Below are 25,923 nucleotides of genomic sequence, written 5' to 3'. Positions count from 1 at the left end.
CCCGTATTTAGGTCCTGCTGTTCTCCTTTCTCCAGGTCCTAGGTCTGCATAGGCCCTAATCTCCAGCACGAGCATGGAGGTCTTACCTCTAACACCCGCTCAGCTTTTCTGTCTGCAAAATCCAATCTTTTGAAATTTCCAAGACCTCAAATATACTTCATCAGTGGTTTTCCGCAGCCACAAGCTCCATTGCACAAACACGCACGAATGTGAACCTTAAGAGACCAGAGTTTCCTTCACACTCAGTTGACCGCATTCTGCAAACTGCTTATGGAGGAGTCTGAGAAAACAGTCTGCACACTGCTCTCAGCGAGGTGCCTGCTGTGGCTCCTCCGCGTGGTTTACAGAGTTCTCTCAGTGAGGGCAGGGCCCCGTTCCCGGAGGGCTTGCGCCGCTCCTTCAGAGCCTCTTCTCCAGCCGTCCCTCGCCGTCCTAGGATCAAATGACCCCCTGCTCCCCCCGCCCCCAGCCACTGCAGCAGCTATGGCCAAAAGTTCTTCCGTTTTGACGAGTCGCCTTGTTTGTTTTTTGCAGCTTAACTGTAACACGCTTCCCAAACGTGAGAGTTAGGAAGTATGGGTTTTCCCAGAGGAAAGGCTCCTCTCCTCTCCTCCAGTCTGCTGCATCTTTCTCTGGGTCCTTGGCTATCTCAGTCACTCCCATTCACTCAACAGCCATTTCCTGATCTAAGAAGTAGCAAGAAAACCTTTAAGCATATCCTACCTACCCCACTTTATAAACCATTTGACTCAAAACAGCAAATAATTTCCCTTTGAACGTGACTTGCTGAATGATCGAGGTATTGGTATTGGAGGTGCACACAGCAATCTTTTAGGGTTTATTGTGAGCAACTGATTATAGTAACTGCATATGTCAGAAGTAATTTTCCTTTTCATTATCACTTAAAAACAGATTCATGCCCTAATGATTGCAGTCACCAAACACCGTAAAACTGGGTACTATGTTACAATTAAAGGGTCTGAGTTCCAGTTGCTTCTAGACTGTAGCTACCTGTGGGGTCTTGGAAAAGCCATCCAACCTCTCTGAGGCTCAGTTCTGGTTTAGTGGAAATTTGGGGGCTGGATGGTTTCTAATCTCTCTTTTAAGTGTCATCCTCTGTAATTTTAGAAATGGCCATGGGAAAACTATGAAAATTCGTATTATCTAGGAAGAGAACAAAGCAAAGAGACCGCATGTCCATTCATCATTCTTGGTCACAGCTGACAGTGGCTCATGGCCATACATGACCCTCACGCTTTGCTAAAGGAAGAAAGCTTTTCTTGAGCAAATACGAATTTCTGTTTAAAAAAAAAAAAAAAGACGGATGCCTGGGTGGCTCAGTCGGTGAAGCGGCTGCCTTTGGCTCAGGTCATGATCCCAGGGTCATGGGATCAAGTCCCCCATCAGGCTCCTTGCTCGGCAGGAAGCCTGCTTCTCCCTCTGCCTGCCACTCCCCCTGCCTGTGCTCTCTCTCTCTCTGACAAACAAATAAATAAAATCTTAAAAAAGAAGGAGAGAAAATTTGTTGGGAGTGGGGTATGTATAAACAACGAACTATTACTGACTCTAGCCTGCCTTAGGGCTTTGCTGGTTTTAGACATTATGTCATTTAATCTTCACTCAATCCTGTCCTTTATTCTAATTTTACCAAATGGGAAACCAAGGTTTAGAGATACTCAGTTCACAAAAGGCAGAAGCAACATTCGAGCCCATTTCTGCCTGGCTCCATACACACTCATACACTGTTTAAGGACGTATGTTGCCGCCTAGGTATGAAAGACTATATTTATGAATTTAAGAAAATTAATTAATTTTTAAGAAGGCTGATTAATACGAATTTTCATCATTAGATTTCCAGGGAGCTTCCTCAGCAGAACAGCTAAAATGAAAGAGTCAGACAATACAAGTACTGGGGAAGATGCAGAGGCACTGAAACTTTCGAACACTGCAGGTGGAATATAGTTTGCTAAAACCACCTTGGAAAACTTTTTGGCAATATCTACTAAAGCTGAGCCAACTCATACCCGAGGACCCAGCATTCCACAGGAGGTACCCCACTGTGGCATACAAAGGCCCACCAAGAGACATGTGTGATGACTTCACAGTCTCATAATTGCAAAGGAAGAGAGACACCCCAAACATCCATAGCGTCGTCTTTCCTTACAATGAGCTATACAGCCGAGAATGAGAGAAACAACGACAGAGAGCGTCATGGACAGAGCAGAACACACCATGGTGAGGGAAGGAAATCAGACACATGAGGGTACCTATTGGATGACTCCATTTATACAAAATTCAAGAACAGGCAAAGCTAACCCATGGAGCTGGCATCAGTATAGCGATTACTGTATCCCAAAAGGAGACACGAAGACCGAATGTGGCTGCTGGTTACAAAGGGAGGTTTGGTTTGTGAAATCTGTCCAACGGCACACCTTTGATGTGTGGACTTTCCTGACTTTATGTTATCCTTGAATTGAGAATTTACTTGGAAAAATTCTAGGAAAGCTGCTCCCTCTGAGAACAGCTGTCTGGTGGAATAGAATCCCGTGTCAGGAATTCAGGGTTTCAGAACGGAGTTGTGCGTGGGGCTGGTGTAATGTATGAACAGGAGGGCAGGGGAGGCCATAACGACGTGATCCGGCTCAGGGCCCTCACAGCCCCTCACTAAGTTGCCTGCAAAAGATGGGATGCTTAGTATAACTGGACTCCTTCTGGAGGGCTTCCGTGGGGGAGTACTGAATACGGCGTAGGCGCCGAAATCTGAATCGCCTGCCTTAGAGGACAAGCAGACAGAACGAAAGGCCTGAATTCTCCCAGAGCCTGACGTCAGGGGATCAACTGTGCTGTCAAGTCCTTCTTTCCTATGGTGGTCTTTTCTTCTAGCATAATTAAGATATATTTTCAGGTATCAAACAAATAAGATTATAAGAGTAACTATGAAACCATGTGTTTTGGCCCCTGTTCCTAACTGAGTAAGCTAAGAAAAAACACTGAATCTTCAGAATACTTGTGTTTCCAACTTCAGATGCTTATCCATGCTACTAGGGAAGTGTGTGTGTGTGTGTGTGTGTGTGTGTGTGTGTGTGTGTGTGTATACGCACATCTTCCTGTACGTAACCTGTGTCTTCTTTTTTTTGAAAAATTTTATTTATTTATATGAGAGAGAATGAGAAAGAGAGCGTGAGAGCACACAAGTTGGGGGGAGGGGCAAACAGAGAAGCAGAGGCCCCGCGGAGCAAGGAGCCCACGTGGACTCCATCCCAGGACGGCAGACGCTTCACCGACACAGCCACCCAGGCGCCCCCATAACCTGTTGTCTTTTAAAACGTAAAATTATAACGATACATGATTGCCCTGAGGATTGTAAAGTTTACTGATGTCATTCTCCACTCCAGCGGCGCAGTCAGGGGCCAAGCAGCCCGGCTATGTTGTTGTGAGAGGGTTCAGCAGCGGAGGGACGGGCACACAGGAAGTGCTCCACGTCACTGACAGGACTGATGTAAATAAATGACCAGGTCAATATTTGTTCAAAGCTCCGTAGCAGGAGCCTGACCTTCTGAAGGAAAGCTGTGGGTGGAAGTGAAACTTGTGGCGGCCGTGTCCCTGCTGTTCCAGCGCCCCATGCCAGAGTTCCAGGAAACCCTGGAGATGGGCGGTCTGTGAGTCACTCTCCCGTCCCCTGATTGATTAGAGAATCAATGTCTTGATTGATAAGAGATAAGGCTCTCTCATCTCCCCAGGTCCTCCGGGGACGAGCTGCTTCTGCAGCTCCCGGAATCTCAGGTTGCCTGGCAGTCTCTGAATCTGCACTGTCACAAAATCCTGGGCAGTTGCAGTGCTCGCTGGGCTCTGAGAAGTGGTCTAAGGAGCTCCTGACAGATATTGCTGAGGTCAGTGTGCTGTCTGCTGACTGGACCCCAGTGGGGTATCTCTCTGGTTCCCGCCAGCCTGAACGGACCCAGGGCCGTCCACCTGAGCCGGAATGGGCTGTTCTCCCTAGTGTCTCTCTCACATCGCTGTCTCTCTGTCTGAGTTCAGGGGCTGTCCTCTCTGGCAGGAGGGCCATGGACAGGATGGGCTCCTGGCATTTCCGACAGCACACTCTACGTCCCCGTCCTCCAGCTTGGCTTGTCTGTCTACACCCAGATGTCCAAAGAGGGCTTATCTGAAGATAGAATAGCTAAAATCTTAGGAAATGATAAATATAACTTTTTTTTAGAGATTTATTATTTTTTTAAATTTATTTGAGAGAGAGAGAGCACGAGAAGGGGGTGGGGCAGAGGGAGAAGCAGGCTCCCGCTGAGCAGGGAGCCCAATGTGAGGCTCGATCCCAGGACCCTGGGATCATGACCTGAGCCAAAGGCAGACGCTTAATGACTGAGCCACCCAGGCACCCCTGCTTTATTTATTTTAGAGAGAGAGAGTGCGAGCAGGGTGAGGGGCAAAGGGAGAGGGAGAGAATCTCAAGCAGACTCTGCTCTGAGCACAGAGCCCAGCATGGGCTTTGAACCCATGACCCTGAGATCGTGACCTGAGCTGAGATCCAGAGTCAGTCCCTTAACTGATTGAGCCACCCAGTCAGCCCGAAAAATATAACTTCCTAAATGTGATACAGGACAATGCGTATTTGCCAAACAGAGTTCACTGAACGGCAGCCACTGATGAAGTGCCTTCCGCCGGCAGCATGCACGGTGTTTGGGCAGCAATCCCAGCAGGTGGAATCCTGTCTGCAAACCTGTCATGGGGTTAAAACAGATCATGCCTGTAAAGTGTCTCACACACTTTTATTGCACTTTGTCTAAGGAGAGTCTTGGTGACATTTTAACTTAAGGCATTTTTTTGAAATCATCCTAACTTTTCATGTGAGCTTAAAGAATTATAAATACAAGGTTGCAATGTTTCATCACTTCGATGCAACCTCCTTTCCCAAAAGCTGATATTTACACAGGTTGTAACAATAGAGTTCATTGTTTGGTAATGCCAGGAAAAACCCACAAACACGTATTTTAATGCCTCCAGTCTACTGGACCTGGATACTGTAGAAGAGAATGAATTCTCCAATTCCATCAAAGTCAATGGTTTCTTGTTATAAAAATGTAAAAATTTAGATTTCTTAAAATAGCCTTTTTAAAAAATTACTAAATGTCCAAATATTAAGGAACTATTAAATTATCACACACAGATATAAAATTGAGTACTGTAACAATTACGTATCTCTTAAAAATATTAAATGGCATAGAAAAATCTCAGAATATACTTGTCAATGAGTAAAAATCATGATACACACTGATAAGTCAGTAACAGTGTATGTGCGGTTATTATTTACTACATCATGCTTTTCTATATTTTTCTAATAATCCTGAATGGCCATGTCTTAATTTTTAAGCCAAAGAAAAGGTATTAAGTGTGGAGAAAAGGGAAAGAAGGCATTAGTAGCATCTTTTCTGGAGTAGAGATTCCTGCCCTGGATCCACGGTAGAGTCCCTGGGAGCTGGCAAAGCCTGCCACCATGGCAGTGCCCAGACCAAGGAAGGAAACCAGAACGTCAGGGTGGGGCGGGAAGTCCTCGGTAGTCCCAGGGCCACTGCAGGAAAGTTGCTTCCTGGAGCTTTGTGGACATTGGGACAAGACTTGAACTTACATCCAAAAATTGCAGAGCCCAAACAGCCCTGCTTCTTGGCACATAACTTGGGGTCTCTGTCAAAACTACATCTTCAGGGATATTTCACTAGAATGGAAGCTCTGTGAACTTCCAGAGCAAGAATGTTGAACAAAAATTGGATTTCTGAGCTATGTTTTTGGGTCAATGGTGAATGTAATGGAAGCTTTCAATGAATTTCCCCTTATTGATTTCTCATTGGAGGAGGTCCATCGAAAAAATATTGGGGATGTGGGGAAAAGGTGATCTACGGGAGGAAAACATAATGTTTATATACACCAAAGACTTTCCCTACTATTTCAGGGGTAACATGAAGCTAAAATCACTATCCTGTAAACGTAGGGGGAAAGTAAGAGCTATCAGGTGTTTTCAACTGTATATTTCACTTTGAAAATAAGGAAATTGCCCAGGTGCTAGTGATTCGACTAGGAAATATTTTTTACGGGATTAACATGCTTCCTGAAAGCTCACTACACACTAACCACGTACATTATCTCAGCCAGTCGCCCATGAGACGGAGGTAGCAATGTTATCAGCATTGTCTCACTATTAGTCAGAATGTGTATGTCATGAGTTGTTCTAATTCGGTGAACTTTCTATTTAACTGGAGGTTGAGTAATGAAACCTCTTTCCAACTTGACTTCTTTTTTTTTAAGATTTTATTTATTTGAGACAGAAAGAGAGAGAGCACACAAGCGAGGGAAGCAGCAGGCAGAGGGAGAAGCAGACTCTCCGCAGAGCAAGGAGCTGATGTGGGGCTCAATCCCAGGACCCTGAGATCATGACCTGAGCTGAAGGCAGACGCTTCACCGACTGAGCCACCCTGGCGCCCCTGCAGCTTGACTTCTGAAACACTTTCTGTAGTACCTGGGAAACCCTGTTCCGCCTGTCCAGATAGCCTTCTTCATGCTTGTGCTCCCCAGGGTCTGGTCAGTACCCCTCTTTTCACTCTCAAAAGTGTCCAGGTTTGGACGGAAAATTACATGGACACCTTGGGTCTGTCCGGCATAATTTTATCTCCCTGTGGTGAGCAGCTGAAGCTCTCTGTACCACTGTAGGAGTCCCAGGCTGGAATCCAGGGACTTGTGCGGCGGCTGTGGTGTGACCAGAGGCTCTGGGTATAATGAACAGCATGCCCCCGGTAAGGAGTGAGAAGCGACGGTCACGAGACAACGCCAGGCTGCCTCCACCACTAAGTGCCCGTGTGACCTTGACCACTTTCAAAAGCCCAGTGGACAGCAATTTCAGAGCTTCTCCAAGGATTGTCAAGATACCACATTTTTAAATAGTCTTCACACCCAGTGCTTCTTTTTTCTCAGTTCTAATAGCAAGCCTGAGAAGCACGCAGGAAAGCCCCCTCCCTTCTCACGGGAGGCTGCCGCCGCACAGACAGGGCAGCCTGGCTTTCTGATTTGGACCTGCGGTGGCCCTTCCTCCCTGCTCCCCCGTCTGCCACGGAGCCTGCCAGGGAGCCCCCAGGTTCTGAGGCCATGTCTAGACAATGCTAAAGCCCTTGATTGAAAGTGACAACCCCCAGCTAATCATCTGTTTGTTTTGACCCCAAATTACGGGTTTGAGGATAGACCCCTCCTACCAGCTGCCTCAGTCTCCTGGTTGCTGTGCTCCCACGGTTGGCCTGGGATTCTGCCCCCTGCCATGTGGGGCACTGACGTCTTTGCTGCACTCAGAGCACGGAAACAGCAGGACGCAGGAAGAACACTGAGAAGCAGCAGTCAAAACATCACGACTAAACCACCCTTAAAATCATGTTGACGTCGACATGAATATCCGTAAGATGTAGAGGAATGAACGTTATCAGTCTGGGCAGGTTCTCTCGTAGAAGACGGGGGAGTCAGCTGTAGCGCACACACTAGATTCTTGTCCCTCCTGTGCTGGATTTTTGCCAACCGGAGAAGAAGGACATGAAAGGCAGCCGCAGGCATCAGGCAGAACAGCCCCTGCCGCCTCTGAATCCCGGGCACTGGTCAGCTGGAGAGCCCGCGGGCTGGCGCCAGTCACCCCGACCTTCAGTTCCAGCTCTGTCGGGCGCTACTGGCGTGAGATCTCGAGCCCATCCCTCAGCCTCTCCTGGCATCCCCACCCTATCGTCAGCCCTGGGCGGCCTCTCAGGTGGAGCGAGGTAATGAAGACAAAGCGCTTCGCACAATGCCTGCCACCGAGTAACGTAGATTCAGGGGCATCCATGTCACCTCCTTCCTGTTTTAAAACCGTTTCCTTTTATTGGCACCATCCCAAGCCCTCCTCAATGTGCTATTTAGATGGTATTTGCCTGGTGGGCTGCTAACATAAAAGACCAGGTCTTTCATAGGAGAGCTCTCTACTATGAAGGGCTCCAAAAGGCTTCTCAGCCTCACACTCGTCCATGTGGATCTTATCTTAATTTAACGGATTTAACTGAACTCATTCACTTCTGACGTAGAGCCCAGCGCCCTCACACAGGTCAAGGGATTCATTTCTGCAGGATTTTATTCCATCTAGATAGTAACAATGTTTTTAGTGATTTTTAGACCACATGTGGGGCAAACTTAAACCTACAAATACATTTGTTGCTGCACTTTATTCTTGAAGGCTGGCAGGTCCCGCTCGGAGCCTGATTCAGTGGTAACTGAAAGGCTCAGGAAACTGAAATCCAAGTCTAATAAAAAAAAGGTGTGAGGGTTAAAAAAAAAAAAAATGCAACCAGCAAGCAGGATGAAACCTGCCGAGTTGGGCAGCTGCTCCGAAACCGGTGACTGTGGACTGCAAATCATACCCTGGCTGATTGAGCCCCAAACCACAAAATGTCTAAAGAATGAAGCAAAACACTTGAGTTCGAGCGCACTTTGCTGTAAGATGCAAGTGGAGTTAGAGGCCCGAGCAGGGCAGCCCGGGAGGCCCGCACCACTTGATACCCTAACCCAACTGGCAGGATTTCTGGGGAAGAGTGCCGTCAGCTGTCTGCTAGCATTCAGCGATTCCAAATCCAATTTCTATGGTTTCTGAATCAGTTCCTGGGATATAAATGGAAGGGGGAAAGCAACAATGATGCTTCCAAGAATAAAAGCAGTGTAAGTCTGGAAACCCCCCAAAACTCCACTCACTGGAAGGAAGCTTTTCTGAAGGCACTTGAATCCCCTTCATTTCTGCATAGTGTCAATGGAAAATGAAATCACTCCCTTCTTGGCTTCGAAATGCTTCTCCAGCTACTTCACACCTGGGCCCAAGATCTGCCAGGGGCCAGCTGGTCATTGTGCAGTCTGATGGCTGATGGCCAGGAAAGGCAGGAGAAAGGAAAGCAGAGCTAAAATCGGGCCCAAATCAAGTCTGAAAAGCAATATTTGAAATTCAACTTCCGGATATGAACAGGAAGCGGCATGGAAACCCAGTAATTACAAAATAGAGAGCTGCCTGGGTCCTTGATTCTGCTCACGCAGAAATAGTCTCTCACGAATTTCTTGGTTATAGATACGTGTTCATTGAGCCATGAATAATTTCATAATCTTAAGACATTTGTAACACAAAGGCCTGGAAATCATGGAGGTTGGTGCCAATGGAAACCTTGGGTTGGGCCCAACCTCTGCCTGCCTTTCCTGGGGGTGTAGGGCAAGGGGGGGGGCTGTACTACGCTGAGGGACTGTCCCGGAAGGTCAGGCAGGCTTGGTTGCAGTGGCCCAGACACACACTTTGGTTTCGTTATCTACTGGGATTAGTGGTGATCAATTCACTAGACCCCTTTTCTCTCCCCTTTGGCTACATTCTTATGGAAGTTTAAAATTTCTCCGTCGTCCTCTGTCTTTGGCATTTCTCACAACATCCACATGAATCTTCTCCCCCACCTCCTTCCCCAACAGAATCTTATAACCACAGTGTTACACCTCTTAACAACAGAGGTTCATATTATCGTACCCTGCAGTTTTCTATCAAGTCCCCTAATGTACTTTCACATTTGTTTACCTAGATAACCATGCTCAGTATGGAGAGGAAACTTCTCAGAGGTCATGCACAGCAGACACACAGCCCACCCCAGAGTAGGCCCCAGGTTTCCAATTTTCTTCTGAAGTGCACAGGAGAACTATTTTGGTACTTCTTTAAAAAAAAAAAAAAAAGAATGGTGTTATATGTCTGTTTTTATTTGTTGAAATGCCAAACAGACCTTTCTGTCATGCAAATAAACAAATGCCCACAGTCCTAGGGTCAGAGAATTGATGGAATATGTCCTTCGAGACAGAAGTTTGCACCTCAGCCAAGAGGAAGTATCGCTTTAAAGTCTGAAAGGAATTAAGCCTCTCTGCAAAGGTAATATTCTGACTAACAATGACTCATATGGGAAAGAGAGGAAGGCTTTGAATTACTGCTTCAGGACCGGTCTTGTCTTGCTTTCTGCTTGGTCTCTGGCAGCAGGAAGGCTGTGCTCTGTGCCTCGGACAGGCCCCTGGCTGTCGTGAGGACAGCCCTCAAGGGCAAAATCAGCTTGAAGTTAGGGTTACCTGGGAACACATCCGAAAGCCTGAAGATCTCCCATTCCCCTCAATACCCCCCTCGCAATCTTCCCCACAAGAATGTAAGCGTCCAGCTCAACTACAGTAAAATCTGATCCTTGGGAAGAATCCCAGCCCTTGTCAATACCTGTTGTTTGGATGACATCAACATACCGTCTGTGGAAAGAGACTTTAAGTGACTTTGCAGATCCCACGGCTTAAGCCTCTGTACACATTAATATGTTCCCTTTCTAATTTCCAGCAAGGCGGTGTATTCCTCATTCGGCATCTGCTGTCTATCCCATTAAATGCTCTTGCCCCTCCTCCCTTCTCCTCACTATCACCTTACCCTATTTTTTTTCCCCAGTGAGCAGTGACCATAATGGGACATTTCCTTGTTTTTTAAAATAAATTTACTTCTTCATTTTCCATTTCCCTCCCGAAGCGTAAGCTCTATGAAAGCAGGCTCCAGCGGTCAGGGCCTCCTGCACACCAGGCGCTCCGAACTCGGTGAGTTCAATTAATTCCGAGCCTGAGGAAGTCATATGTGAAGTCAGACTTCGGTATCGTGTTTTCCCCCCATTCGTGGCCCATATTCTGCCTCCCGGGGTCCTAACACATTACAGATGACCCTTGATTAACACCGGCTTGAATTACGCGGGGCCACTTACATGCAGATTTTTTTCAATAATTACAGTACATTATTATGAATGTATTTTCTCTTCCTTATGATTTTCTTAATAACATTTTTTTTCTCTAGCTGACTTCATCGTAAGAATACAGTATATAATACACGTAACAGGGGGGCCTGGGTGGCTCAGTCGGTTAAGCCTCCGACTCTTGGTTTAGGCTCAGGTCGTGACCTCATGGATCATGGGATCGAGCCCACATCGGGCTCCCCGCTCGATGGGGAGTCTGCTTGAGATTCTCTCCCTAGCGCACACGCCCTCTTTCTCTCTCTTTCAAATAAACAGATCTTAAAAAAAAAGATACATGTAACATACAAAATATATGTTACCCATTCACATTGTTGGTAAGGTCAACAGCAGGCTATTAGTAGTTAAGTTTGGGGAGAGTCAAAAGTTATACGTGGATTTTCGTCTCTGTGGAGGGTCGGCACTCCACCCCTCACGCTGTTTAAGCGTCGAGTGTCAATCTTGTTCTGCTTTTGAATGGCAGTTCTTTGAAAATTTGAGGGTGGCCGTCATACTGCAGCTCCCTCCCCATCTCAGCTGTCACGACTAACCGCCCTCAGCCCTTCCGACGACTGAGCACGAGTCCCAGGCCGGCTCCTGGTCTTCAGTCTTGCTCTAACCTCTGAGTGTGGCACTTAAGCTGTCACGCACCTTCAGAACCAGGTCCCGAGCGGTCTAGTGGAGACTTGCTCCGCTACATGAGAACGTACGAACGAGGATGCTCACCGCAACCGTTTACAGCAATAACCCGAATGTCCAACCCGAGAGGACGGGACGCACTGCAGATCAGCCAAACATCGCGATACGAGGCCGCTAGTAAAAGAATGGCATGGGCCTGCATGGGTAGCCACGGAAATCTGCTCAAGTCGTAGTACGAAGTTAAATGGAGACAGGCACTTTTAGAACATCATATGAACATGAGTTATTAGCTCTAGTTTATGGTTTAAAACATGAATATGATTCCGTTTTTGTTGAAAATTCATTATATATACCTATACATACACATACATGCTTATGAAGGCAACATGTGGGGGGAAGCTATAAACTTCTTATTTCTCAGAAGCATAGGGATAGGCTTTCGGGGATATTTTACTTTGTGCCATATATTTCTATCATTTTTGAAGGTTTTTACAAATATATATATAAGTATAATGTTACTTTGAATATCAGAGAAGCAAAATGTCACTCCAGAAGTGGGTCTGGCTAGGGAATACCAGCCATCCTCCCATGAATTCCTAAGAGGAACTCCAGAACCGTTTTGGAGTGCAGGGTGTCAGTCTGCACTAGTGTCCGGGGGGGGGGGACGGGAGCAGCCACACATGGCTTCCCGTGGAACCTGCCATCAGCCACGACTCGGGTCTCCTGGCCCACACTTCACCAAAGAGCCTATATATGGCCACTTCCCATCGCTCATGGCTTTTCTAGACTCCTACATAAAAGACAGAAGTAGCTCACGGTCAGAGAATTTTACATTTGGGATGAGTCACAGCACAGCAAAGAATCACCTTTCAGAAGTTCTGCCAACTTACAAAGAATAGAACCTTTGTTTCAATTTCAAGGACAATCATTGAAGGGGAGCAATACAGATCCTTCTCAGAGATCCAGTGGGATCTAGTAACAAGATGATTCACTTACACAGCACAGGAGTTGTTTATGACTTGTTCCTTGTTTATTGCCATTTTTATGCATAATGTAACATAGTATAACTATCTATACAGATTTTAAATATTTTTCTTAGTTTGCAAATCATTTCTCTTACTAGTGGGCCTGTCTTGGTAGTAGATTGCTTCAGATGATGGGGGTTGGGAGGGACAGACTGAACGGGCAAACTCTAGATCATATATGGGCACTTGTGCAAAAATCATCTTCTGATTTCATAGGCAAATATTGCTCTGTCTCCAAGTCTGCAGCTTCAGGAATTTGGAAGTCAAATGAGGGTGAATGAGCAGAATTCACCCCTGTGCTTTACAATGTGCTCTGTCTGCAGGACATCGCTGGACAGGAGACCGGCAGGCAGGAGCCCTGTACTCATCCTTCACTCCCGCCAGCACCTCCTCCTCACTGATTCCCTTTGTTTGGGTCACATCACCAATATTTCACATGAAATCATTAAACGCCTGAAATAATTGATTTTTTTTTATATCACTTAACTCCATAGGCATTATGGAGTTTTCTGCATTGAGGGAATAAAATTCTTCTAGTGATCATCTGCTTGTCATGGGGCTTGTTAGTGGAAATGGGAAAGAACTAAACACCTAGGATCAGAAAGAAAAAATGGGGAGGAATAGGAGGCATGGACAGGGAGGAAAACATTTGTTAACCATTTTGTGTAAATAATAAGAATGTTTCGAGTTTTAATAAACCAGATGCTTCTTAGTTATGCTTCCTTTTTTTTTTTCTGACAAGACAGACTGACTTTTCCTGTATTATAGTTTTCTTGGAAAGGCACAAAGTTGGAAGCACATACATATGCTTCTACTTACAGATATATATTTAATGTGTTTATCATGAAATCTAATTTTGGAATACCTGAGTTATAAGAATTGAAAACAATTTGTGGTTCATAGGGTAATGTCTGGACTCCTAGGTTTTTAAGATCTCCAAATACCATTTTTAAACAAACTGATTTTAAAATGTACATGATAAAATGCAGGTTTAGAGGAATAAATGATAAACTACTGCATTACGGATATACGTTGATAGGATACAACAAGATTCCAGAGTTTGAGCAAAGAATGTCGTAGAAGTCTGAAAAGTCATTTTGTATTAATCAGATCTAGACTTCCACATGAAATAGTTTTACTTTAAGTCTCTACATCGAAGGTACAGTTTGTCTCAGACCCGTGGACAGAGAAGCATACACCGCATTGTGGACGCACGGTGTGATGGGGGAGGGGAATGACGGGGGCTGATGACCACCACTGGACGATGTGGCACCCAGAGAAATGACGCCCAGTCCACGTTAGGAGCAGGACAAAACTCGCTACGAGAACCAGATCAGCTGCTACAAGTACAAAAGGAAAGACAGGTATGGCCGCTGCAGGGACTTCCTGGGTGGAACGACACTCTGGGCGGACCGCGATCCAGAATGAATTCATGATCTGGGGTGAGAAGTGCGCAGCTCTCACTCCTGAGCCAAGAGGGGGCCTGGGCAAACAGTGAGACCCTGGGGCTCATGTTATTCCCCGCGGTGTTCGGGAGCGGATGATTAAGCATTTATGTTTATCTTTAATACCCAGCTTTGAGCTACCAGAATTAGCTAGGCTTTGAGCTCCTCATCCTGACACAAGATTTCCCCTTGCTTTTTAGGATGGCCATGGCCGTGGCTTTCTACTAAAGTGGTCCAGCTGCAGGTCTCACAGGTGGCCCCAGACCCGCGTCTCTGGATCTTCCTGGGATTCTCGGTACTACCCGGCATACCTCCTTTACCGATGCTTGAACTTTGCTGTTTTTAAGGAAGAACTCAGAAAGCCGTGGGTCAACCCTTCTCATTCAAGCTTACGACTTTATCACTTATTATCATCATCCTACTTCTTTTAAAGGAAAGAATAAAAATATCTTGCTTTAAAAAACCTGTTCCAGGTGCCTGGGTGCTCAGTTGGTTAAGCACCTGCCTTCGGCTCAGATCATGATCCCAGGGTGCTGAGATGGAGTCCCGTGTTGGGCTCCCTGCTCAGCGGGGAGTCTGCTTCTCCCTCTCCTTCTGCCCCTCCCCCTCACTCGTGTTCTCTTTCACACACTCTGCTCCCTTGCTCTAATAAATAAATAATCTTTAAAAAATATTAAAAAATATAAAAAACCTGTTCATTAAACCGAACATTTACTTTAAATGATGTCCCATCTATCAAACAGAACTTTCTACCAAAACAGCTATATTAAAACAGTTTATACATTTGAATAATGCTTAATATAAAAGAACTCTAGCATAAAATCAGGATTCTTTTACTTTTTTTTACACACAGGCTCTAGTTAGAATAAGTTCTGTCTTTCACCCTGGCTGTTGATAAACCATGTAGGGTCAGATCTAGGTGGTCTAGGTCTGCACCCAGAGCTCCCGAGGTGCTCCTTGAGCTGTGCTCATGGCTCATTCACTTATGCACATCATTTATTTTTTTTTTAAGATTTTATTTATTTATGTGACAGAGAGACAGGCAGCGAGAGGGAACACAGCAGGGGAGAGGGAGAGGAAGAAGCAGGCTTCCAGCCGAGGAGCCCGATGTGGGACTCGATCCCGGAACGCCAGGATCACGCCCTGAGCCGAAGGCAGACGCTTAACGACTGTGCTACCCAGGCGCCCCCTCATTCACTTATGCACATCATTCATGCAGGAGCTGCTTTCATGATGAAAAGAAGAGAAACAACTAGTGTCTGTAGGGCATGGAACTACCAGACCCAGGTTCTCTCTTTCTTCTTTCCACCAGCCCTACTGAAGAATAAATGACAAGTCTAATTGTATATATTTAAAGTGTACAGTGTGGTGATTTGGCATACATACACGTTGTGGACTGATCCCCAAGATCAAGATAACTAACACACCCATCACCTTGCAGAGTTAACTCTTTTATGTGTGTGTGGTGAGAACACGAGATCTGTTCTCAGCAAATTTCAAATCTACAATACCATATTATTAACTACAGTCACCGTGCTGCACATTAGGTCTTCAGAACTCATTCATCTTAAAACTGGACCTACAGCTCCCTATTTCCCCTTCCCCCAGACTCAATTTCTCTTTGATTACAGAAGATATCACTCACACTCTGTTTTATAAGGTTATACAGTAAATCACTCTCTCCTAGCAATAGAAAACCATTTTTAAAACTTAGGAGGACTTACAAAACCACTTGGAATGAGATAAAAAAAAAGTAACAGCAAATGAGCTGGTTTCATCTCAAGTACTTGAAGCAATTAAGGTACAGACTTTCTGCAGTTTCCCACGTGTAGAGACTCTATTCTTCTCAGCCATAAACCACACCAAAAAAGTACATGGGATTGTTCTGAAGGAGTCACAGTATAATTGAATGTATTATTCCTGCCTTAAGTATTTGACATCAGGGGAGATAGCTAAAAATAAGCAATAAAGACAAACATGCAACAGCCACCAGCTCACATAAAAATTTAAGACACTGATCATACTCCAAATCCTAAAATCAAAAGTAAACATCCACTGTACAAGTAATTTGTAAAGGGGAATCATTGTGGTGTAAGTTGACCATATTAACCAAAACAGGTTGTTACTTACTCTTAACAGTACTTCTCTCCCTGAAAAGATTACTAACCAAGATCACCCCCCCTTCTCTTCACTGGAGTAACCCTTCTGAGAGCAGCTGATCTGCATTAGATCAAATGAAGCCAAGGTATAAACAATAAGTGATTCTAAATCACTTTCCCTGACAGGCTGCCCACTTCCTACATCATTGGAGAGCAACAGGAAAAAAAATACAGGGTCATTAACATGGGTTTTGAATGAAAGGAGTCAGGGCCTCCCCAGAGCTAGGAATCCAGCCCTTCCTTACTGTGGGGAGTGGGGAGCTAGAAGGGGGCTAATCATCCAGACAGCGGGGCCAGGCACAGGTGGCCGTGTGACTTGGCACGCTCGGCCTCCTTCTACTGCGAACATAAGGCCCCGCTAACCACTGTGGACTACTAAGTACCACGCACATCCTTGGAGTCCCAAATATGACAGATGACAAAAACGAGGCTCGGGAAAATGACCTTGCCAAGGTCACACAGCCTGTACAGAACTGGGGTAGGAGCGAAACCCAGCCTGTCTCAGCATCCAACGGGATTTCGGATCTCCATCTATCCAGACGTCACGCATCCACACGGGCTGCGGAATGAATGGACTAGGGCTTCAGTCCAGCTTGACGAGTTGTGGGCTGTGTGACCTTGGGAACTTCACTTCGTTTCATGCCTCAGTTTCCTCACGTTGAATTGCTTCGAATGCTTTCTGCCACACGGGGCTGTTAATGAGAATCTAAAGCCCACAGGACAGTGCCCTTCACAGAGCAAGCATTCGAAAGAATTTCGTATTATTATTAGCAACAGATGTTCTTTTACAATCAGCAAGCCCACGGGGCTTCCAAACAGGGGCATGCATGATATAGCCTATAAACTGGGTTTTGCCTTAGGCAGAGATCCACGTGGCTATTTTTTAATATGAGCACAGGCACTTCTACAGTCTGGCACGGAAAAATAAGAATGTAATGCAAGTAATGAATTTTTAGAAACCATATCATTCAAGAAAAATTAATTCTCATGAATTAAAAGATGTGAACTTCCCATACAGCATTCTTCATTCTTGAAAACAGAGATGACAAAACCTGTGTGAATATTCCCACATCACGTTTGGCACATTTAGGTTCAATTATATGCAAAGATATAAAAAGGAAGAGACATTTTCCAGAATATTTAGGGGTTTTCTGTAGGATATTATTCTACAGACTTGTGTCTGGAAGAGCATAGTCTGACGTCTAAATTTCCTTGATAATATTCCTTGCTCAGGTGTGGACACCACCACCAACTAGCACCTCATTTCTTCCCAAGAGCTCCACCTGCATGGCTCTGTCTATACAAATATTCTTCCTTAAACTGAGCTTCAAATGAAATATGCCAGTGTTCGATTCATTCTCTTAATGTGACATGACACGTTCACGAATGTTTGATTAATTATGTAAGGGTATCTTTACATTTACATTGCATTAGACAGTGTTAGGGGGGAAAAGTAGAGATATTTTAAGATATATCACAATTATGGACTTCTGCAGTGAGGCCATCTAGCTGGCTGAACCATACTTTTAATCAGTACATTATTTTGAAGAGTCATGCCAAAATAAAATACCCTTTTCCATATATTAAGCACGTGATTCAGGTAATGCTCAGAGAGGACACTTTGGAAGGACTTGTCCAGACTTGGCAACAATTATCAACTTAATAAAACTTTCTGCCTCTCCTACAGAACTGTTCAAAAGGAATCAAAGTCTTAGCTATTTCTTTGGGACTCTTATTTAGCAATTCAGTCTCTGAAGACACTGGATGCTGAGAGAATTCCTTAGTGAGAAGTATTTGTCTGCCTTGTTTGTCCAGGAATGTACTCGATGCCTGTGAACAGAGGCAGCCTCAAAGAAGCGAAGACGTTTTGAAGCGATTCACCATCTTGATGAACCAAATGCTGAAACTGAACGTAAGAACTTCAGTGCTAAGCGATACTTTGTGACCCATTTGGGAATTCTTTTCCTTCCATTTTTCTCCATCTTCCCCAACTTCCCAGTTTCTTCAAAGGAAAGAGAAAACCATAGAGAGGTTTTTAAAATCCAGAGTCAAAGCATGTGGCTTTTTATTACACCACCTGAAATTTCCCTTTCAAATAGAAGGACTTCAAAATCTGCGGGGATTGATTTTCCATCCTCCACGCTTTCAACAAAATTCTACAGTTTATTCTAGCTAAGCATATCAACCAACAGCTACATACTGTGTCTTACGAAAATTTTCATCGGGGCTATTCTTAGGTTTTTTTTTTAAGATTTTATTTATTCATTTGACAGAGACAGAACGTGAGAGCCGGGGGGAGGGGCAGAAGAAGAAGGAGAAGCAGGCTCCCCGCTGAGCAGGGAGCCTGAGGTGGGACTCCATCCCAGGACCCTGGGATCATGACCGAGCCAAAGGCGGATGCTTCACTGACTGAGCCGCCCAGGTGCCCCTGGGCTATTATTGTTCTTATGGCTTAAACAAGATTGGTTTAAGGGTCATAACAAAATTGAGGGGAAGGTACAGGGCGGTTCCCATACACCCCCATCCTCACACATGCACAGCCTCTCCCGTTATCAGCATCCCTGCCAGAGCCCTGTATTTGTTACAGTTGACAAACCGACACTGATACATTCTTACCACCGAAGTCTGTGGTTGACTCAGTCTCCTCTCTCGGTGTTGTACATTCTATGGCTTTGGGAAAACGTATAATGACATATACTGGTCAGTGTCATCCTACAGAGCCGTTTGCCCTAAAAATCCTCTGTGCTCTGCCTCTTCATCCCCTGACCCAACCCTTGGTAACTACTGATCTTTTTACTGTCCCCACAGTTTTGGCCTTTCCAGAATATGTCATACCGTTGGAGTCATAGTGTGTAGACTGTGCAGACTGTGTAGACTGTTCACTTACTGACGTGCACTTAGGTTCCTCCACGCCCCTTCATGGCTTGAGAGCTCGTGTCAGTGCTGCATAGTACCCCACTGTTTGGGTGTATCTGTTCATTTATCCTTCACCGACTCCAGTGCATGTCGGTGCCTTCCAAGTTTTGCAATTATGAATAAAGCTGCTATAAACATCTTTGTGCAGGTTTTTGTGTGGACGTAAATTTTCAACTCCTTTGGGTAAATACTGAGAAACATGAAGAAAATTCTTGATTTTTTAAACCTTCATTTAAGAAATATAAATGACACAGCAACATGATGGGAGGAACATGAGTCAAAGTGGCTGAACCACCATTGTTCAACCTTACGGAATCTCGGGCTGGGGAAGACTGCTGGCAGGCAAATGTTCTAATTTTCAAAAAGGGAAAGAAAATGAAGTGAAGTACCTATCTCAGGACAAATACAGCTATTAAAACTGGATGCCTGTGCACTTAAAGACAAGGGATTTGCTCCTGGTACACCAAGGAGGTCCAGGAATGCAGATCCTGTGTGCTCTGGGGCAGCGTCCAAAGCTGACAGATCAGGCCAGCGAGCTACACAGATCTAATAAAGTACTTGGCAAGTCGGCGTAAAAGGAAAGATGTGGTGGCTGATAGGATTTCACGGATTCCTGCAGAGTAAACAAAGCCTGTTGGTAGTGGATTGACTTCTAAACAGATGAGGGGGACTGTAGTTAATAACGGAAAATCGAGCCTTGTTCAACATTTTCATCACGAATCGGTCAGGAAAGCCATAGGAAGCGTGATGAAGCAACGTCAAGCAGAACTGGGTATGCCCCGTGGCACACTGGCTCTGAGGGGACCTTAAGAAGCTAGAACGAACAAGGGCGGATAACAATATTCATTTTTTAAAAGGCCAGGTAACAAGTGCTCTGCGTAGGCTCCAAAGCCCGAAGAGACCTGGGTGGAGAGCGGCTGACGGGAGAGGGCAGGTGTGGTGAGGGCCACAGTCCTGGTTGCCGCCTTCCACCCTGGGCTCCTTTCTGGGCGGCGCTCACAGGGCTTGTCAAAGTGACACAGGCTGTCAGCTGCTTCAGGAAGCCTCTGGAACAGGAGAGTCAGCTGTCTTCAATTAAGGGGCTGTCATGAAGGGAAAAATCTCAGTACGCAGTGTCAGACGGTCAGAATGAAGGTGATGCAGGGACACAGATACTTGCGTTAACAAGTTTTTTAATCCCACCCCCAAAGAAAACCAACAAAAAGCCCACAGATTGTCTCTTGTGGTGGTAAGTTCCCTGCTGTTCTAAGTGGTCAAATGGCCCACCAGCCCTCGGGGGTGTTCTGTAAGGCTCACGGCCGTCCCCACATACAGCCGGGCATCTGTGGTGGGCTCGGGCAGCCGGCTCCTTTTCATGCGTCCCAGTGAGCACAGGACCTCGAGGCTGCACGCAGGCTGACAATGAAGTCCCCTGCACGGTGCGCTAGGAGCGTGGAAGCTCAGATCCCCCTTCAAAGCCTCGTGTAACCACAACTGTGAGCAGGGTCACTCGGCAGTAAACAGCTGTGGTGGCTCTAAGACAATTTAGGAAACAGCTATAGGTGGAGAGAATTTCCTGCAGACATGTCTCTCTGGAGGGCCCTCCCGCCCACCTCAGACTTCACCCAACCCTGGAGAATCTGAGGAGGACGATGTTTTCAAGATGCAATTAATACAACTGTTTACATAGAACATCTGCTGGGTCATAGAGGATTGTTGTGTGCACGACACAGCTGTGATTGGAGCCATCTCATGACCGTGAGCTCATGATGCACCCAAGGGAGCTACTGTCTTTGTTAAGCACTTGACATAATTAAAATTAGCAAAAACTAGGTCAGGTGGCCCAGTGCAGCTCTGGTGGGAAGCTCTGTGATCTTCTAGTGCTTTCTTTTCTCCACGAGCATGGTCAGGTGTCCAGGAGGAGGCTGGCGCCCCTGAAGTGGCAGGCCATTCTGGGGGCACTCTTGGCGATGACCTTGCCGTTCAGACTGGCCACCAAGCCCACAAGGAAAACTGACCTCCCTTTGACAAAACAGGAAGTTTGCTGGATTCCGTGGAGTGCTCCCAGACCCAGCGTCCAAAAACTTTAAAAAGATAGAAACCACAGAATGTGGGCACCTGGGTGGCTCAGTGGGTCAAGTGTCTGCCTTCGGTTCAGGTCATGATTTCAGGGTCCTGGGATCGAGCCCCACATCGGGCTCTCTGCTTGGCAGGGAGTCTGCTTCTCTCTTTCTCCCTCTGCCCCTCCCCACTGTTCGTTCTCTCTCACTCTCAAATAAATAAAATCCTTAAAAAAAGAAAGAAAGAAAAAAAGAAAGAAACCACAGAATGCAGCCCACCTTGTAATATCTGTAAACACCAGTGCATTTAATACAATGGTTCTATTTCTGAGACTTTAAACAACTGATCAACCTATCCTCTTCTATCGAAAATGTTCCAGTTACAATATTAGGTTGAGAATGAAGGTCCTTTGGCTTTTTTTCTTTTTTCTTTTTTTAAATTCCACATCTGTTCGTAGAAGTTGGCAGAATGCACTGGGAACAATTGTGAAACCCATTTGTGCTTTCTCACGGATCAGACTGAGGAAGATGCCTCCCACCCCACCACAGCCTGGTGAGACTGCTCTCAAAGGGCAGCCACAGCTGGTGACAGCCGGACAGCCCTCGAGAAGGTGGCTTTGGTAGCACGAAGTCCTGCAGTGTCTGACTGTAGCTCTCAAGGCTGCAAAGTGCAAAGTGCTCTTTTCCTAGCTGATGCAGAATTCCTCCAAAGCCTCTGGGACCAAGTGTCCTGCTCAGCTATTTCGAGAAATTATTTCACCTCTTCATAAAAAGGAATGTTGCCCTCACTCTCATGACTTGTACCATCACACTGACTTCCAACTCTGACAGCCCAACGGTGGCCTTTAATTCCTAAAAGAATATAGCATTAAAAAAACCTCACCTATCCCATGGCCCCCCCAAAACACAAAGGGTCAGATGGAGCCGCCCTCCCCCAGAACAGGCACCTGTGATATCATCTGAAGTGTCTGTGCAATTGAATGACGTGTGGGGGTGAGATCAACCACCATATTCACAGCATTCTGGAATCAACTGATTCCAGAGGAAAGATCAAGAGACAAATATGGGAAAAAACCAAGCATTGCAACTACATGTGCAAAGAACAGGTAAGAAAGAAAACATGGGAATATTTTAGAAATTGGTTTTCATTTCCTCTTTTAAGGCCATGAGGAGGATGAATGAAAGGGGGGAGAAAGCACATTTATTAAGAGCCTGCTAAGGTTCTGAATGCCGGGGAGGCACCTTCAAGGTTCTGTCCTAGGCTCCGCCAGGAGAGAATGAGGCAAGAGAAGGCTCTCGCTGGGCCCACTGCTGCCTGGAAATCGGAAGACTTTGGGAGTCAGGAGTTGAATTACTTAATAAATCGATGCACAGAAAACACTTGAACACCTTTCAAGGTGTATTCACATATCATTTCAATATTTTGTTGAACCTTTTCTTTTTCTCAATTTTTATTTTTTTCTAAGTTTTAATTTAAATTCCAATAAACAGTGTTATATTAGTTTCAGGTGTACAATATTCAACAATTCCATACATCACACCCTGTGCTCATCATGACAAGTGCCCTCCTTAATCCCCATCACCTGTTTAACCCATCCCTCCACCAACCTCCCCTCTCGTAACCATCAGTTTGTTCTCCATAGTTAAGAGTCTGTTTCTTGCTTTGTCTCTTACTTTTTTCTCTTTGCTTGTTTTGTTTCTTAAATTCCACATACAAGTGAAATCATACGGTACCTGTCTTTCTGTGACTTATTTCACTCTGCGATATACTCTCGAGCTCCATCCATGTCAGTGCAAATGGCAAGATTTCCTTTTATAGGGCTGAATAATATTCCACTATATGTATCCACACACACACCTTTATCCATTCATCAATCAGGGGGCTGCTTCTATACCTTGGCTATTGTAAGTAATGCCCCTATAAACATAATGGTGCATGTATTCCTTTGAACTGGTGTTTTTATATTCTTTGGGTAAATACCTAGTAGTGCAATTGCTGCATCATTAGGCAGTTCTAACTTTTTGAGGACTCTTCATACTGGTTTCCACAGTGGCGGCACCAGTTTGCATCCCCACCAACCAGTGCACAAGTGCTCCTTTTTCTCTTGGGTTGTTGATTTTAGCCATTCTGACAGGTGTGAGGTGATAGCCCCTTGTAGCTTTGATTTGCATGTCCCTGATGATGAGTGATGTTGAGCATCTTTTCATGTGACTGCTGGCCATCTGGACATCTTCTCTAGAGAAGTGTCTGTTCATGTCTTCTGCCCATTTTTAAATTGGATTATTTGTTTTTAGGGTGTTGAGCTTTTTAAGTTCTTTATATGTTTTGGATACTAACCCTTTATCGGATGTCATTTGCAAATATCCTCTCTCATTCCATAGGTTGCCTTTTAGTTGATCGTTTCCTTTGCTGTGTACAAGCGTTTTATTTTGATGAAGGCCCTATACCTTATTTTTGCTTTTGTCTCCCTTGTCTCAGGAGACATATCTAGAAAGAACTTGCAATGGCTGATGTCAGAGAAGTTATTGTGTTCTCCTCTAAGATTTTGATGGTTTCAGGTCTCACATTTAGGTCTTTCACCCGTTTCGAATTTATTTTTGTGTATGGTATAAGAAAGTGGTCCAGTTTCCCCAACACCATTAGTTGACAAGACTGTCTTTTTTTCCATTGGATATTCTTTCCTGCATTTGTTGAAGACTGACTATATAACTGCAGGTTCATTTCTGGCTTTTCTATTCTGTTCTATTGATCTGTGTGTCTATTTTTGTGTCAGTACCATACTGTTTTGATCACTACAGTTTTGTAAAATAACTTGAAGTCCAGAATTGTGATGCCTCCAGCTTTGCTTCTTTCTCAAGATTACTTTGGCCATTCGGGGTCTTTTGTGGTTCCATACAAATGTTAGGATTGTTTGTTCTAGCTCTGTGAAAAATGCTTTTGGCATTTTGATAGAGATTGCATTAAATATGTAGATTGCTTTGGGTAACACAGACATTTTAACAATATTTGCTCTTCCAATCCATGAGCATGGAAAGTCTTTCCATTTCTTTGTGCCAGCTTCAATTTTTTTCATCAGTGTTTTACAGTTTTCAGAGTACAGGTCTTTCACCTCTTTGGTTAGGTTTATTCCTAGATATCTTATTTTGGGTGCAATTGTAAATGGGACTGTTTTCTTATTTCTCTTTCTCTGCTTCATAATTGGTGTATAGAAATGCAACAGATTTCTGTATGTCGATTTTATATCCTGCAACTTTACGGAATTCATGTATCAGTTCTAATAGTTTTTTGATGAAGCCATTAAAAAAAGGAAATCTTGCCATTTGCACTGACATGGATGGAGCTCGAGAGTATATCGCAGAGTGAAATAAGTCAGAGAAAGACAGATACCGTATGATTTCACTCGTATGTGGAATTTAAGAAACAAACCAAGCAAAGAGAAAAAAATAAGAGACAAAGCAAGAAACAGACTCTTAACTATGGAGAACAAACTGGTTACAAGAGGGGAGGTTGGTGCGGGGATGCCTTTTATTTCTTTATGTTGTCTGATTGCTGTCACTAAAACTTCCAATAAAAGTGGTGAGAGTGGACAGCCCTGTCTCGTTCCTGACCTTAGGAGAAAAGCTCTCAGTTTTTCCCCATTAAGAATGATATGTGCTGTGGGTTTTTCATATACGGCCTTTAGAGTGTCGAGGGTTTTTATCATGAATGGATGTTGTACTTTGTCAAGTACTTTTTCTGTGCCTTGTTGAACCTTTCAACAAGGGAGAAAACAAGATTCACATCACAAAGGATGACAGCTTGGAGGACCAGGTTTGCCTGTTCTTTCTTTCTGAGTATAAGATATTTTCATTATTTTATTTTTAGATTGATGGAGGAACATGTTCTTTGAAGCAGACTGGGATTACAGATAAGCAAACAGAAAAGACAAAACAACCAACAATATTTATATGGTAGTTATATTTTCAGAATTTTTTTTCTATATATACATGGCAGGTACGTGAATTTATTTACAAAAAATGGGATTTGACTACATATACTCATTGAGACTTGCCTTTTTTCATTTACTATATTACAAAGGTTTTTATTTTAATATTTACGTATTTTTTACTGGCTGGGAGTATTATATCATATACAGTTATATACTTAACCATTATGTACATAATCTAAAGTTACTGGAAGGTTATGCATGTTTTTTGGTCTTTAGAAATGCATTGTCAAGCCAGGGCACTCACAGTAGGTGAGTAGGAGTGCCCATGTCCTCCATTTGACAACAAATTGGTTATTCAGAGAAACATGAGCTATTTACATAACGAAAAAGCAATGAGCTCCCAGCTGCTGCTAAGTCTACCAACATCCTTATTTTTTCCCCTCTCTCCATGGTCTGAAACCAAACAGAACCTAAATTTAGAAGACTTTTTTCCAGCACCTATACCATCAGCGCAAAGGGCAATTTTGGGGTCTATATTGGAAGAAACGCTAATTTTATATATGTTAGCAGTAGTTGCTGCTATTGACCTGAGAATTTTTCATCATTATATTTCTAATTATTTTTCAAACTTCCTATGAAAAAGAATCTATGCTTTTTTTAATAGGGAAAAATAATAAATATCATTTTTAAAAGAGTTTGGGGAGATAAAGAGTACAGATGGATAGGAGACAAAAGATATATAATTTTTAGAGACACTTAGATGCACAGAAATTCATATTTTTTTCACAAATAGAACTGTCCTGTGGAGACTGTGGGGCAAGTACAAGATGCATGTTGGACACGGCTCGCTGGGCACCTGTCCTCGGTCTCAATGTGTTTCCCACTGTGCAGGATCCCCTGGTGACTGCAGAGTGGACACAGGGTTTGTGGGTCCTGGGG

The 25,923-nt window shown here is 44.5% G+C and overlaps 1 protein-coding gene and 1 long non-coding RNA gene across 3 annotated transcripts in view; both read right to left on the bottom strand.

Moving 5' to 3' along the window:
• EGFR (epidermal growth factor receptor) overlaps positions 1 to 25,923 on the bottom strand; it is a 203,342-nt gene that overhangs the window by 90,434 nt on the left and 86,985 nt on the right. The gene's annotated exons all lie outside the window — the stretch shown is intronic.
• LOC148110446 (uncharacterized) overlaps positions 1,302 to 25,923 on the bottom strand; it is a 53,831-nt gene continuing 29,209 nt past the window's right edge. The window contains exon 2 of the long non-coding RNA XR_015724082.1: positions 1,302 to 25,923. This is a non-coding gene — a long non-coding RNA (uncharacterized LOC148110446).

The sequence above is a fragment of the Ursus americanus genome, chromosome 3 (assembly GCF_024610735.1).
Source record: "Ursus americanus isolate L20-20 chromosome 3, mUrsAme1.1.p, whole genome shotgun sequence".
In the NCBI taxonomy this organism is placed as follows: Eukaryota; Metazoa; Chordata; class Mammalia; order Carnivora; family Ursidae; genus Ursus; species Ursus americanus.
The sequence above is the reverse complement of the archived record's forward strand: the minus strand, read 5'-3'. Positions and strand labels throughout refer to the sequence as shown.